Consider the following 15709-nt stretch of genomic DNA (forward strand, 5'->3'; position numbering starts at 1 on the left):
AGCTTTTCTGTGATAGGATTTAAAATGTTTAATCAACAATTTAGGATTGGTATTATGTAAAACAGGGTGAGACTATAACTTATTTATTTTCCATTAAATGGATTCAGTATCATAGACTCAAGACACCAAAGTCCCTGGAAATTTTGGAATAATACTTTTCTCACGGAAGCGCATTGTAACTAGTGTTCCCTCAACTGTACAACTCCTAAAGAACAGGATGGCAGCAGCTACTTCAGCAATAAAACATTAACATTGTAAGTGTTGCCGCTATTCAACTACTATTTGAAGTGTTCCTGACTATCAATAAGCCAGCTATTCTATGAGTGTGTTAGAAGATACATAGGTTGGAGATGTTTCAGGGATCAAATGATGGAGAGACAAGAAAGGAATTCCAGTTAGTGGAGCCAGTAGGGATAACAGCACCTTGGGACACTAGGAAATAGGAACCTATGTAAAATGATCAAATATAAGAGACACCGATTATTTCATTTTATAATCAGAAACCTTCTGAATTACCAAGACTTTTTAATGTAAGAAAAGTTAGATCATAAAATTATTCAAATGTAACTACAATTTAGAATGAGGAAATGATTCTAAAATATTTATAATAATTTAATTGAATTGTTCTAAATCTTCACTTCCTCACTTTCTTCTCCAAAGGGTTCAACATAAAAAACTCACATGGTACTGATCAAATACAAAGCTATTCCTTTGAAGGCGCCATTCTATACTGTCTAAATGAAATGGGTTGGTTCATCTGTATCACTCAGAACAAATAAAAAATAATTAAAATATCATTAAAATGATTAAAATTAAGATTAATATTAAACTAAAATAATAGTTTAGGGTGAGAGTGAAACCTACGAACACCTCAGGCTTGCAACCAATGAGAACTTGAGAATTCAACAGGTTTACCATGCCCCCTAAAACCTACCCCACTTAAAACCACTTACCCCTTTTCCTCTCAGTCTTTTGTGGGCGCGCGCGCAGGCAAATGCATGAGTGGATGCAGTTGCGGCAATTTTGGGATAAGGCGTATTGAACAATAAATAATTGACTTTCTGTTTTAAACCTACATGAAAACCTGTCACTGTCTATTTGACAAATAAAACACAAAGGGGTTAAACGTGAATAACAAAAAAACACTTGTTGCGGTCGGGTGGGAGTTGAACAGCTGGAACCATCCAAACCCCTGCACAAGAATAAAAGAATCCAGGAACATTTGAGTATTAACAATATCGTTATATTTTGTTACATACAATGGTGTTGACTCAGGAGCTGGAAAAGTAGCACCTGCCTCTGTTGGGAAGAGTCTAGACATTGTTTGGGTTATTTCCATCCTAATCTCTTTCACACTCTCACAGTGCAAAACTTCAGTAATTTCAGTCATCTTCCATGTAATAACATTACAATTCTGATACTAATACAGACTCTCCTTATTTCACTAATACTGCTTTTGATCATAGCACAACTCAAATTTGAGAGAAAGTTTGCACTCTGTCAAATCTTCCCATTCTGCTTTGTTTCTCCGGTTTGTATGCAGTAGGTCATTTGATGTTGCTAAGTGAATTAGGTCACAGCAGCACCACCTCTAGATTTGTTCTGATAGTTTTTGTTGATAACAAAATAACAATACAAATAGAGGACCTGTCATGACTCCAGTCATAGAATAAGACATTTACTGGAAATACACAGCAGGTCTATTAGCATCTGAAAAGAACTTAGCATTGTAGGTGGGATATTGAGTATTCCAATGAAGGGTCCCAGTCCAAATGTTACCCTTTTTTTTTTGTTTCCACTTCTGACTGCCTGTTGTGTACTGCCGACATTTTCTGTTCTACTTTCAGATTTCCAGCATTCATAGCTTTTCTTATTAGGCATGAATCTGCAATCCCACCCTCTCGTGGGGAGTCACACTTGCAGGAAGTATGGCTCAGAGAATCAGCCCACAATGTTGTAGCACCCATTTCCGACCTGCACTTCCTGTAATTGCAGTTTACCTGCTGGGAGTGCAGCTTCACTCTTGATATTCTACTGGTTTAAACTGAATTTAAAGAAAGGCATTTTAAGGTTTTTTCTTAATCTAAGAAAATTTGCTCAAGTTGCTTTATGTCACTTTGTTACTCTGATGTTATCACTGGAAATATAACTTTAATTTCCACTGACATCATCCATGAGTGTTATAAATGTCAATATGATCTCAGAAATGCAATTAGATTCTATCAAAATGATATAATAATGTTATTAAATCTCTAGTAGACTTGCCCAGGATGTTTGTTTACAACTGTGATTGTTCCCTTCTTCTGTTCTTGCCATTGCCAAACCTAACTGCATTTTCAGTTCTGAATTTGTTTTATCTATTTAAATTATGTCATATATAGACTAGATGTTCAATTAGGCTGTACTGACTGAGCCTGCCCATTCAGTAAGTAGACTAGTTTATCTACCACGGCTACCTGGAATACAATGAATTCTCTCCTCTCCACAACAAGCATGGAGAAAACATCTCTGGGGCATACACTGGTCAGAAATGTAGGCATATGTATATGTAAAGATGGAAAACGAAGTGAGAAAGAAATAACATTACATGCTGCTGTGTTCTCAGTCAGTTGCATATCTCCTGGGCTAGTTTTGATGGAACAAGTAGGTCAGAGAGGAATTTTGCAGATTATTTTTTTCCTTAATTGGCCTGTTAATAATCCATCATTGGCCATATGTTCATATGTCTCAGAGTTGAGATGGCACTGGCCAACCTCTCGAATTCTGCTTTTAAAATTCCTGATATCAACTCAACTCCCTGGATGCCTTGTAAGAGAGCACAGGTGCAATACCCAACCTGCTAAATGATGTGGATAATGATGAGATACCACCACTCTATAGATCACTATAAGAGAGGCACTACAAATTAGATAAATAGGTGATTCATTAGTGCTCTCTTAAAAAAAGAAACAGAAATAGCTGTGTGGTTCCTGGTTTTGATGCAGAGAACAAAAGTGCAATTAACTAGATTTGAAGTTTTAGTTTGTAACCATCTACAGAAAAAGCTTTTGTTATTTAATGCAACCTGTCTTCGTTTCATTGACCATTTTACCTGTTGGCACTGTTCTATTTTCTCCACTAAGTGAAACTAATGCACTTAATAGAATGCAATACTTTGTACATGGTATAATGTAGGCTGTACCTAGTGATGTCGTAATTGCAGAGGGTGCACTTCCTGCCCATGTGCAGTTGCAGTGTCTGTATTAATGATACAGCCCATATACCTTAATACTACATAATACGCTTAATCTCCAAGAATAGTCTTTCCCCATCCCCAGAGCTGTTCAAGGGCTTCCTGCAGACTCCCCCAGTGAAAGATGATTTTAGGGGAACTGAAAGCTGATTAATCGCTCACAGAGCAATGGGGTCACGGATGCCTCCTCATCCCCCTCTTCCCTCCTCCCAAGATGCTCGTCGAAGGGTAGATGGCAAGGGCTGTGCCTTCAAGAAAGCCAGGTTCTGTAGCACGCAGCAAACAACCACGAATTTGGAGACATGCTCCAGCAAACATTGTAGGGCTGCCATCACCACCCATACCCCACCCCGTCCTCCCCTGCATCCACCAAGCAGTACAGGCAGCGTACCCATTGTTTTGGAACACCGATGGATTGCTTCATGAGGTTCCCAATGGTAGCATGGCTCTTGCTGTATGGGCGCTGTCCACATGTGTTCACGTGGCAGAGGGGAATCATGAGCCACATGTAATCCTTGTCACCCAGCCAGTCTCTAGTTCTTGGCGGTAGCTTGAATATGGTGGCAACAGCTGACCAGCACAGGATGAAAGCATTGTGGCAGTTGCCAGAATAACGGGCATTCAACGACATGAGGTTCTGCACCATAAGGGAATGGTACCCTTTGCAGTTCCGGTACATCCCCCCAGAGATGTGCTGCCCGCAGACTCACATTTGTGCTATCAGTGGCTCCCTGCACCAGTGGGAAACCCGCTACCCTGGCACATCCACATGCCCGCACTTCCAGCTTCGCTCTGGTTAGAAAGAAGATTATGAAATCCCTTCTCTTGCACCAGGCATACCTAAAAATGAGGTGTCAGCTTGGTGAAGCTACAACACAGGACTACTTGCATGCCAAACAGCGGAAGCAGCATGTGATAGACAGGGCTAAGCAATCCCATAATCAACCGATCAGGACTAAGCTCTGCAGTCCTGCCACATTCAGTCGTGAATGGTGGTGGACAATTAAAAAACTAACAGGAGGAGGTGGCTCCACAAATATCCCCATCCTCAATGATGGGGGAGCCCAGCACATCAGTGCAAAAGACAAGGCTGAAGTATTTGAATACATCTTCAGCCAAAAGTTCGAGTGGATGATGAATCTCAGCCTCCTCCTGAGGTCCCCAGCATCACAGATGCCAGTCTTCAGCCAATCCGATTCACTCCACATGATATCAAGAAACGGCTGAAGGCACTGGATACTGGAAAGGCTATGGGCCCTGACAACATTTCGGCAATAGTACTAAAGACTTGTGCTCCAGAACTATCTGCACCCCTAGCCAAGCTGTTCCAGTACAACTACAACATTGACATCTACCCAGCAATGTGGAAAATTGTCCAGGTTTGTCCTGTACATAAAGAGTAGGGCAAGTCTGATCCAGCCAATTACTGCCCTATCAGTCTAGTCCTGATCATCAGCAAAGTGATGGAAGATGTCATCGACAGTGCTATCAAGCTCAGCAATAACCTGCTCACTGATGTTCAGTTTGGGTTCCGCCAGGGCCACTCAGCTCCTGACCTCATTACAGCCTTTGTCCAAACATGGACAAAAGAGCTGAAGAGGTGTGGTGAGGGAGACCTCCCTTGACATCAAGGCAGCATTTGACCGAATATGGCATCAAGGAACCCCAGCAAAACTGGAGTCAATGGGAATCAGGAGTCATACCTAGCACAAAGGAAAACAGTTGTGGTTGTTGGAGGTCAATCAACCCAGTCACAGGACATCACTACAGGAATTCCTCAGGATAGTGTCCTAGGCCCAACCATCTTCAGCTGCTTCATCAATGATCTTCCCTCCATCATAAAGTCAGAAGTGGGGGTGTTCGCTGATGATTACACAATGTTCAGCACCATTCACTACTCCTCAGATACTGAAGCAGCCTGTGTCAAGATGCCGCAAGACCTGGAAAACATCCAGACTTGGGCTGATAAGTGGCAAGTAACATTCATGCCACACAAGTGCCAGGCAATGACCATCTCAAACAAGAGAGAATCTAACCATCTCCCCTTGATGTTCAATGGCATTACCATCGCTGAATTCCCCACTGGCAACATCCTAGGCGGTCACCATTGACTAGAAACTGAACTGGACCAGCCACATAAATACTGTGGCTACAAAAGCAGGTCAGAGGCTGGAGATTTTGTGGTGAGTAACTCACCTTCTGACTTCCCAATGCCTGTCCACCATCCAAAAGGCACAAGTCAAGAGTGTGATGGAATACCTCCACTAGCCTGGATGGGTGCAGCTCCAACAACACTCAAGAAGCTCGACACCATCCAGGACAAAGCAGTCCGCATGATTGTCAACCTTCAACATTCACTCCCTCAACCACCGACGCACAGTGGTAGCAGTGTGTAGCATCTAAAAGATGCACTGCAGCAACTCACCAAGGCTCCTAATACAGCACCTTCCAAACCCGCGACCTCTACCAACTAGAAGGACAAGGACAGCAGATGCATGGGAATACCACCACCTGCAAGTTTCCCTCCAAGCCACACAGCATCCTGACTTGAAATTAAATTGCCGTTCCTTCATTGTCACTGGGTCAAAATCCTAGAACTCCCTTCCTAACAGCACAGTGGGTGTACCTACACTCCAAGGACTGCAGCGGTTCAAGAAGGCAGCTCACCATCACCTCTCAAGGGCAGTTAGGAATGGGCAATAAATGCTGGCCTAGCCAGCGATGTCCACACCCCATGAACGAAAAAAAAAACAGGGCCTTTGTCATCTCCCTGATGCAGCAATACATGGCAAAACTGTGAGATGTTGGCAATGTTGCTGTTTCCAATCTGGAAGGATCCACTGGAGTAGAAACTGAGGGCCACAGTGACCTCCACAGCTACTGGCAGTGCCATCCTTGCCCTGCTGTGTAGTTGCAGGTCAGCTTGGAGGAGGTGGCACAGTTTAGTGACCATCTCTTTGGTGAATCATAGCCACTGCTCCTGTCTGAGGTGGAGGTAGGAGAAGCGCTCCTTGAAGACCTTAGGTCGCTAGGACATTCTATTGAGAGCCTTGATCCTCCTTGTTCCACACACAGCTTCCCTTCTCTGTCGCCTGTGCTCCAGATCCCTGTCGTGCTGCAGCCCAAGAAGGACAGCAACTATAACCCCCATTAGTAACAGCAGGCTTTCTGCCTTCAAACTGAACTCCTTGGAAAAGACTAGCACCACTTCCTTCTGACTCCAACAACTTTTCAGAACTCCTCCAACAACAGTGTACACAGTACTTCCACTCACTCTGCAGCAGCAAAAGAATGTCGTAAGCACCTCACCTGAATTTCCTATGGTGATCCCTTTGAATAGTACTAGTGTGAGGGAGAGGTCTATTGTGCAGCTGAACACATGTTCATCTGAGAGTGTTTAAGAGAGGGCGTAACAGGACCTGCAGCATCCAAAATGATAGGTCAGGTGCCAAATCAGCGTTAGACGCAGAGTAACGTCTCAATCTGCCCACTCTGAATGCTTGTGGCACATGTATGGCATGCCAGTGATTGCATTTTTACAAGTAATACTCCAGGGGGCAGTGTTGGAAGTAGGCAGAGGCATATTTGCCACTGATGTCAGAACTCCCATAGCGCCAACAGAGACCTGTATATTCAGAGGATTGAAGCAAAGCCAAAGAAGTATTGAAATATATTATTAAAAAACACAGATCAAAGAATGCAATAGTATTGATCCTAGCAGGTGTGCTTTTTGATCTGGACTACACTGATGTCATTTAAAATAAAAATACATACAACACTCAGGAGAAGGAGGAAGAGGCTCAGACATACCTGTACCTGGGGTTCTGAGAATTCACAGCAAATGAATGATACAATTAAGCTACAAGAACTTCATACATTTGACTGAAGTTTCTCTCTACTATTTTTAGCATTCCACAATGTAATTTTAGGGACATGGTTCTTGTCCCCTCTTCAGTTTCATTTGTCTATGCAAAATAAGGTTAACTCTTCACTGAGTGGTCAACAATCAGAAGCAGCGGGTTGATTTACATCTTTATTTCTGAGCAATGAGCATCACTTGTGCAGAACCCAGAGAGAATAATTGGGCAGAGAACTGCACACCTATAACTAATGGAAGCTCTGTAATGGATGTGATTAATCTGTGCCCCTCCGAGAACCACCTCCCACTCCCAATTTTAGTCTCTGATTCCACCTAAGTGATTGTGGAGGACAAAAACAATTATCTACCCATATCTTTTTCCTCTCCCACCTTTCCTCCTGAATGTCCCTGTACACCTAGCAGCTTTCCAGTTGCAATGTGTATTCAGTTACACTAAAGTCCAACCTCCATTCCTTAGTCCTTAATTGGGCAGATCTTTTTAAATGCTATCAGTCTCCCTTATACTGGTGTCCTGTCTGCATATCTTAGTATAATCAGTAAATGTTATACCATTGTGTATGAAAGTCTGAATAAGAGGGGGCTCAGAGTGTGAGTCAATGTTCCCAGACAAAACTGTTTTCATTCATCACCACCTTCTGCTTCCTATCTCCAATCTAGATTTGAATGTAATTACCTAATGTAGCATTAATTTCACAAGCATTAGGCTTCTTTAGCAGTCTTACTTGTAGAACTTTATCAAATGTGTTAAAATAAAATCCATCTGGATTGCAATCTTCCACTAGCTCATTTGCCTTCTCCAAGAATTCCAGTAGCTATATAGGGCATGACCTATATAGGGCATGACCTAACCAGTGTTAGCTGAACACTCATTTTGGCCTCTGTGCTCTTTAGATGAGTATTAATAGCACTCCAAAACATGCACTCAAGCATTTTCACTACGAGGGATGTTTGACTTACTGGCATAAGAGTTTCAGGTTTACATCTCACTCCTTTGTTTGAATGTTCTGGCAGTTTTCAGTACCTTTCAGTACACAGGTACAGCTGCATATGTGTGGAACTCGTAAATATTTTTTTAAACCTTATATCCAATGATTTTTCTGCTTAGCCAAATTCATGAGCTCCAAGAGATTAGAAAGTTTAAAATGCACAAAGTGACAAAAAAACACAAGCCGAATTACAATCATCCTCTCTGCATTTGGTGGGAGGTTTTATCTGCATACTGAAGTTCAGTCAAGATTTCTCAGTAATGAATCCATTCCTTTTGCCAGTTGCCATCTTGCTCCATCCATCCACACACCTCTACTGCACCTAATCCGAAATCTGTCACCAATCTGTGCAGGAAAATATCAAGTCATTTTGGGAACATAATAATTGGAAACCACGTTGGACTATTTTTTGGCCTCTGAATAATTGTTTCCCCTGTCATTTTTTTGTTGACCTGGAGTGCAAAATGACATTTAAATTCCCACTATTCAGCCTCCTGCGTCTGTGTCTGTGTGTGTGTGTGTGTGTGTGTATGCAAGCTCAGGGGTGGGGGTGCAGCGAGAATTGTCCAGGAGTCTCCAGGAATGAAAGATGAATTTCTCAGGCACTGTTGTGAACAACCAGGGAAAAAATAAGGATGTGGAATTTATGCGCCGTACATCTGTAGTTCTCATGTGAGTAAGTGCATATTGCAGGTGCTGTATTGGCCTCTGTCTCTCTCTCTCTTTCTCTGTGTTCAATGGACAAAAGTAAAAAGCCCCCAGCTCCCTCTCCCTCTCACCAATAGAGATTTCAACAGCAGCAGCTGTCATTTCTCAGAGATGTTACTACATGGAAACAGGATCATTCAAGCAAAGTAAATTTTTTATAATGCTTTAAGTAGCTCCCGAAAATTGCCACAACTATGTTTGATAAAATACCACATAATAGACTTTTCAGCAAAATTGAATCCCATGGGTTTAAAGTGGTAGTATCTGTGTCAATAAGAAATTGGCTAAGGGACAGCAAGCAGAGAGCAGTGGTGAGCAGTTGTTTTTCATACTAGAGGGCAGTGGGCAGTGGTGTCCTCCTGAGGTCGGTGGCAGGACTACTGTTCTTTTTGACATATATCAGACCAGGACTTGGGTATTCAGGGCATAATTTCAAAGTTTGCAAATGATACAAAAACCAGAAATGTAACAAACAGTGAGGAGGATAGTAACAGACATCAAGAGGACAGACAGATTGATGAAATGGGCAGGCGTATAGCAGATGAAATTTAATGCAGAGAAGTGTGAAGCAATTAATTATGTCAGGAAGAATGAGGAGAGGCAATGTAAACTGAGTGGTGCAATTTTAAATGGGGTGCAGGAACAGAGATATCTGCCGGTGTATGTACACAAGTCTTTGAAGGTGGCAGGACAAGTTGAGAAGGCTGTTAAAAAGGCAGATCCTTGGCTTTATAAATACAGGCAAAGAGTAAAAGAAGCAAGGACATTATTCTAAACCTGTATAAAAAACTAGGCAGGCTCCAGTTGGAGTATAGGGGGAGGTGGTGGTGTAGTGGTAATATCACTGGATTAGTAAACCAAAGGCCCAGACTAATACTCTGGGGACATTCGAATCCCACCACAAAAGATGGTGAAATTTGTATTCAATTAATAAAAATCTGGAATTAAAAGATCTAGTCTAATGATGGCCGTGAAACCATTGTTGATCTCCATAAAAACCCATCTGGTTCACGAATGTCCTTTAGGGAAGGAAATCTGCTGTCCTTACCTGGTCTGGCCTACATGTGACTCCAGACCCACAGCAATGTAGTTGACTCTTAAATGCACTCTGAAATGGCCTAGCAAGCCATTCAGTTGTACCATCAGCTACAAAGTCTAAGAAAAGGAATGAAACCGGACAGACCACCTGGCATCAACCTAGGCACTGGAAAAGACAATGGCAAATCCAGCCCTGTGAACCCTGCAAAGTCCTCCTTTCTAACATCTGGGGGCTTGTGCCAAAATTGCGAGAGCTGTCCCACAGACTAGTCAAGCAACAGCCTAACATAGTCATACTCATGGAATCATACCTTACAGACAATGTCCCGGACATCACAATCACCATCCCTGAGGTGGCGACACAGTGGTATACAGTTGGGAGAGAGTTGCCCTGGGAGTCCTCAATATTAACTCCAGACCCCATGAAGTCCCATGGCATCAGGTCAAACACGAGCAAGGAAACCTCCTGCTGATTACCACCTATCGCCAACCCCCCCCCCCCTCAGCTGATGAATCAGTGCACGTTGAATGCCAAGTGGAAGAAGCACTGAGGGTAGCAAGGGCACAGAATGTACTCTGGGTGGGGGACTTCAATGTCTGTCACCAAGAGTGGCTCGGTAGTACCACTACTGACCGAGCTGGCCAAATCTTAAAGGACATCTCTGCTAGACTGGGTCTGTGGCAGGTGGTAAGGGAACCAACAAGAGGGAAAAACCTACTTGACCTCATCCTCACCAATCTACCTGTCGCAGATGCATCTGTCCATGACTGTATTTGTAGGAGTGACCACCGCACAGTCATTGTGAAGACTGAGTCCTGTCTTCACATTGAAGATACCCACCATCGTGTTGAGGGGCACTAGCGCCGTGCTAAATGGGATAGATTTCGAACAGGTCTAGCAACTCAAAACTGAGAATCCATAAGGCGCTGTGAGCCATCAGCAGCAGCAAAATTGTATTCAACCACAATCTGTAACCTCATGCCCGGCATATCCCCCATTCATCCATAACCATCAAGCTGGGGAGACCAACCCTGGTTCAATGAAGAGTGCAGAAGGGCATGACAGGAACAGCACCAGGCATATCTAAAAATGAGGTGTCAGCCTGGTGAAGCTACAACACAGGACTACTTGCATGCCAAACAACAATCCCACAACCAACGGATCAGATCTAAGCTCTGCAGTCCTGCCACATTCAGTCGTAAATGGTGGTGGACAATTAAACAACTAACAGGAGGACGCTCCACACATATCTCCATCCTCAATGAAGGGGGAGCCCAGCACATCAGTGCAAAAGAAAAGGCTGAAGCATTTGCATTCATCGTCAGCCAGAAAGGCCGAGTGGATGATCCATCTCAGTCTCCTGTTGAGGTCCTCAGCATTACAGATGCTAGTCTTCAGCCAATCCGATTGACTCCATGTGATATCAGGAAAGGGCTGAAGGCACTGGATACTACAAAGGCTGTGGGCCCTAACAACATTCCGGCAATAGTACTGAAGACTTGTTCTCCAGAAGTAGCCACGCCCCTAGCCAAGCTGTTCCAGTTACAGCTACAACATTGGCATCTACCCGGCAATATGGGAAATTGCTCAATATGCCCTGTGCACAAAAAGCAGGACAAATCCAACCCGGCCAAAAACCGCCCTGTCAGTCTACCCTCGATCATCAACAAAGTGACGGAAGGGGTCTTCAACAGTGCTATCAAACGGCACTTGCTCAGCAATAACCTGCTCACTAATGCTCTATTTGGGTCTGCCAGGCCACACAGCTCCTGACCTCATTACATGGATAAAAGAGCTGAACTCAAGAGGTGAGGTGAGAGTGACTGCCCTTGACACCAAGGCAGCATTTGACCAAGTATGGCATCAAGGAGCCCTAGCAAAACTGGAGTCAATGGGAATCAGGGGGACAACTGTCTGCTGGTTGGAGTCATACCTAGCACAAAAGAAGATGGTTGTGGTTGTTGGAGGTCAATCATCTCAATCCCCGGACATTACTGGAGTTCCTCAGGGTAGTGTCCTAGGCCCAACCATCTTCAGCTGTCAATTACCTTTCCTCCTTCATAAGATCAGAAGTGGGGATGTTCACTGATGATTGCGCAATGTTCAGCACCATTCATGACTTCTCAGATATTGAAGCAGCCCATGTCCAGATGCAGCAACTCACCAAGGCTCCTGATATAGCACCTCCCAAACTTGCAACCTCTACCACCTAGAAGGACAAGGACAGCAGATGAATGGGAACACCACCACCTGCACGTTCCCCTCCAAGACACACATCATCCTGATGTGGAACTATATCACCGTTCCTTCACTGTCGATGGGTGAAAATCCTGGAATTCCCTTCCTAACAGCACTGTGGGTGTACCTACACCCCCAGTTCAAGAAGGAAGCTCACCACCACCTTCTCAAGGGAAATTATGGATGGGCAATAAATTCTGGCCCAGCCAGCGACACTGACATCCCACAAATGAACGAATAAAGAATTGTGGCCAATTCTGGGCACCACACTTTAGGAAGGAAGTCAAAGCCTCAGAGAGGGCGCAGAAAAGATTTACTAGAATGATACCAAAGACGAAGGACTTCAGTAATGTGGAGAGACTATGTGGAAACTGGGTTTATGCTCCTTAGAGCAGAGAAGGTTAAGGTGAGATTGGATAGCGGTGTTCAAAATCATGAGCTGTTTGATCAAACAAATAGCAGAAGCTACTTACAGTGGCAGAACAGTTGGTAACTGAAGACACATATTTATGGGAATTTGCAAAAGAACTCGAGGCAACATAGGAAAAAAACATTTATACAGCAAGTTTGCACTGGAATGCACTGCCTGAAAGGGTGGTGAAAGCAGATTCATTAATAACTTTGAAAAAGGAACTAGATAAATACTTGGAGGGAAAACATTTACAGAACTATCGGGAAACAGCAAGATAGTGGGCCTAAATTGGATAGCTCTACCAAAAGAATCAGCACAGTCAAGATGGCCCAAATGGCCTCCTTCAGTGCTGTGTCAGTCTATGATCCTAACTTAAACTTCACAGTGGAGGCAAAGGGAGCTTGAACCCTCTCTGTGAGCCAAACCTCATTTTTCTATTCATTGCTTGCTGTCTCAGGTTTCAGGGCTGCCGAATGTTGGAGCAAAGTGTGCTTCAATCGAGCCAGGTCTCCAATAAAATGGAACTTTCCTGACAGCACGACTGCCAGGAATAAAAGAAAAATCCTTGTCAGCGTCCATCCAAAAAGTACCTTGGAAATGTTCATCCTGCTGAACTTTGTGTTTTGGTACAACCAACGCAGTGTGTGCTACAAGCAGGTGTACAAATACAGCATTCAATCAAAAGCGGGTTTTGCATTTCAAAATTGAGCAATGCGTTCGCTCCTTTCCCATGAGTGGGGAACATTGCAAGCAGATGCTACTGTTTTTTTAACTGCTCGTTATGTTTTGAAATGCTTTTAGTTTATAAAACAGTTGCATTCTCTCAGAGTTGTGCGTGAGAGTGAAGCTTGACTAAATGCTGTTGATAGTGTTATTTTAAATGAGCTTGATTTTTATTTCGGGTTTCCTTTTACTCAATTGAAATTAATTAAAATATGCTACTGCAAAAACTGAAATCTCAAACAAAATCAGAAAATGCTGGAAGAGCTCAGCATTCAGGCAGTATCAGATGAAGGGCTATGCTCGAAATATTACCATTTTCCTTTCTTTAAAGATGCTGCCTGACTTGTTGAGTGTTTCCAGCATTTTCTGATTCTGTTCGGGATTATAAAGAATTGACCATCTTTGATTCCTCACTAGCAGTATGGGATCAGAGAGCACAACTCCTGGTGGCAGTGGGGAACCATTGATGGGGGACTTGAAAACTAAATAGGTTAGGAAGGATCAGGGGTCACAATCTCAAGTTAGATAAGGTCAGAAGTAGGATGAATGTTAGGAAGTGTTTCTTTTTTCCCAAATAATAGTGGGCCTATGAAAGACTGCTTGCTGACTTGCTGAGTTCTTTCAAGCCTTTGGGTGGGGTAGAGATCATCTCGTGTGAAAGGTAGGTGTTGTATAACACTACTCAAGGCCAGAGCGATCTCCTGGATTAGGTTTAGTTGCTTTTAGGGGACAGAAAGGAATTTTCCATATTTTTTCTCCCTAATTGCCTACGTTTTTCTTGGCTTTCTCACCTCTCCCAGGAGATTAAGCAGTTTTCGGATGGGGTGGAGAGTGTATATATTTTGATGCACGCATCATAGTTGTGTGGGACAGACAGAGGGTCTAGTCTTGTCTGTCAAGGTTCTTATACTTGTAAACTTCCCTGCTTTTCCAATACTCTGTTCACCCCTGCCAATAAACAATAAGTATTTTTTTTAGGCTCACAGTGACCAAAAACACTCCACTACAGGGGAACCAAACTTCTACAGTAAATGTAATGACATTTATAAATGTGGGCGAGTATCATATGATTAAATGTCTTATCATCAACCTTCCAGAAATGCAGCCAACCAGAGTTAGCAGCACTGGCAATTGTAGCCTCCTGTCTACTTGACTAAAGTCAGCTAACTCAGCAAAGACTGAGCATTGTAACTGGGCTCTCCCTAGGCTTTATGGTTGAGCTACTCAGTGGATTATCTCATTGGGCCAAGGAGCAGCCACAAGTGGGCTTATTTTATCAATTGCCTATTCCACCGATGCAATATTTGATTATCTCAGGCCATTCCTATACCACACCTACCAATCACATTGACATGATATTTATCCTGCTCCTTTTTAAAGTTTATTGTCTCAACCTCAGCTTCTTTTGCTGGGTGTCTGTTTCACTTAATCTATTAAACTGTTGGTGAAAAAAGTGTTTTTTGTAATCTCTAATCTCGAAGCTAACTCTAATCTTGTTATTTTAAAACCCATGTTATCTTGTTCTGCTCTGATAGTCCAAGTATGTCATGTTATCCGTATCCTATAAATGGATCATACAGTGGGATTTTCTTTTCTGTTGCCGACTAGGTAAACAGTAGAAAAGTAACATGTACAATACCAAACATCATTTTAAAAAGAATTGAGAATAAACCACGCAGAAAATAGTTACTCACAACTGTTTATGGATCTGATAAATAAAAACCAGAGAAATTTAAGTACTGTCAAGATTATTGCCTCATCACTCAGAGCTGCAGTGTCTACTGGTATTCTTAAATGAAAGCCAGTCCACAGAACAAAGCTGTCCTTGGTTCATGGGTTCTAGGTTTGAGTCATCTGGCTGATGACTGTATTTTTCCTTACCATGTCTGTAAGGAGTTATCTGCCTGCTGCACAACATGAGTGAGAACATCACATCCATATGTATGGAAAATGGTTTCTTTTTAAGTCTTCAATTTCTGTGTTTCAATGACAGACCATGAATAGCATGTATAGTTAGAATTAAATCAGTCATCATTTATACACAGTGCAAACGCCAGACTAATTTTGTACTAGCCCACAATTATACCTTTAACAGGGATTAGGTGAAAAACTGAGACAACTACCTGATCTAAAAATATTCTTCCTTCTGCCACTGCTGTTTATTCTAAAGATAATTTTTTTACAGCTTAAACTGAAATCAGAAAGTGACAGGTTCATAAACATATTCATAGCCCTGATCTCCACTCCACCTCCTTGATTCAGGAATCTTACAGCTTTTTTTTACTCCAATTTTCTCCTTTCCTTTCCTCCTCTAAAAGTGCTGACTCATCCCAAAACTTCAAACCCTGCCCAACTGAGCAATTCTTTATGTGTAAGTCTCCACAGTAAGTTCTGGCAAATAATTCAATCATGGGGAGAGGAAGGGAGAGGAAAGAAATACCACAGGGGAACCAGATGCTACACATGAGCATTTTCCACCACCAAGAATGAA

General features: G+C 42.8%; 1 protein-coding gene across 1 annotated transcript in view; it reads right to left on the reverse strand.

Annotated features, from left to right (window-relative positions):
- Positions 1 to 15709, reverse strand: part of LOC137369108 (solute carrier organic anion transporter family member 3A1-like) — a 395526-nt gene that overhangs the window by 374766 nt on the left and 5051 nt on the right. The gene's annotated exons all lie outside the window — the stretch shown is intronic.

Source organism: Heterodontus francisci, chromosome 4 (genome assembly GCF_036365525.1).
Source record: "Heterodontus francisci isolate sHetFra1 chromosome 4, sHetFra1.hap1, whole genome shotgun sequence".
Lineage (NCBI taxonomy): Eukaryota > Metazoa > Chordata > Chondrichthyes > Heterodontiformes > Heterodontidae > Heterodontus > Heterodontus francisci.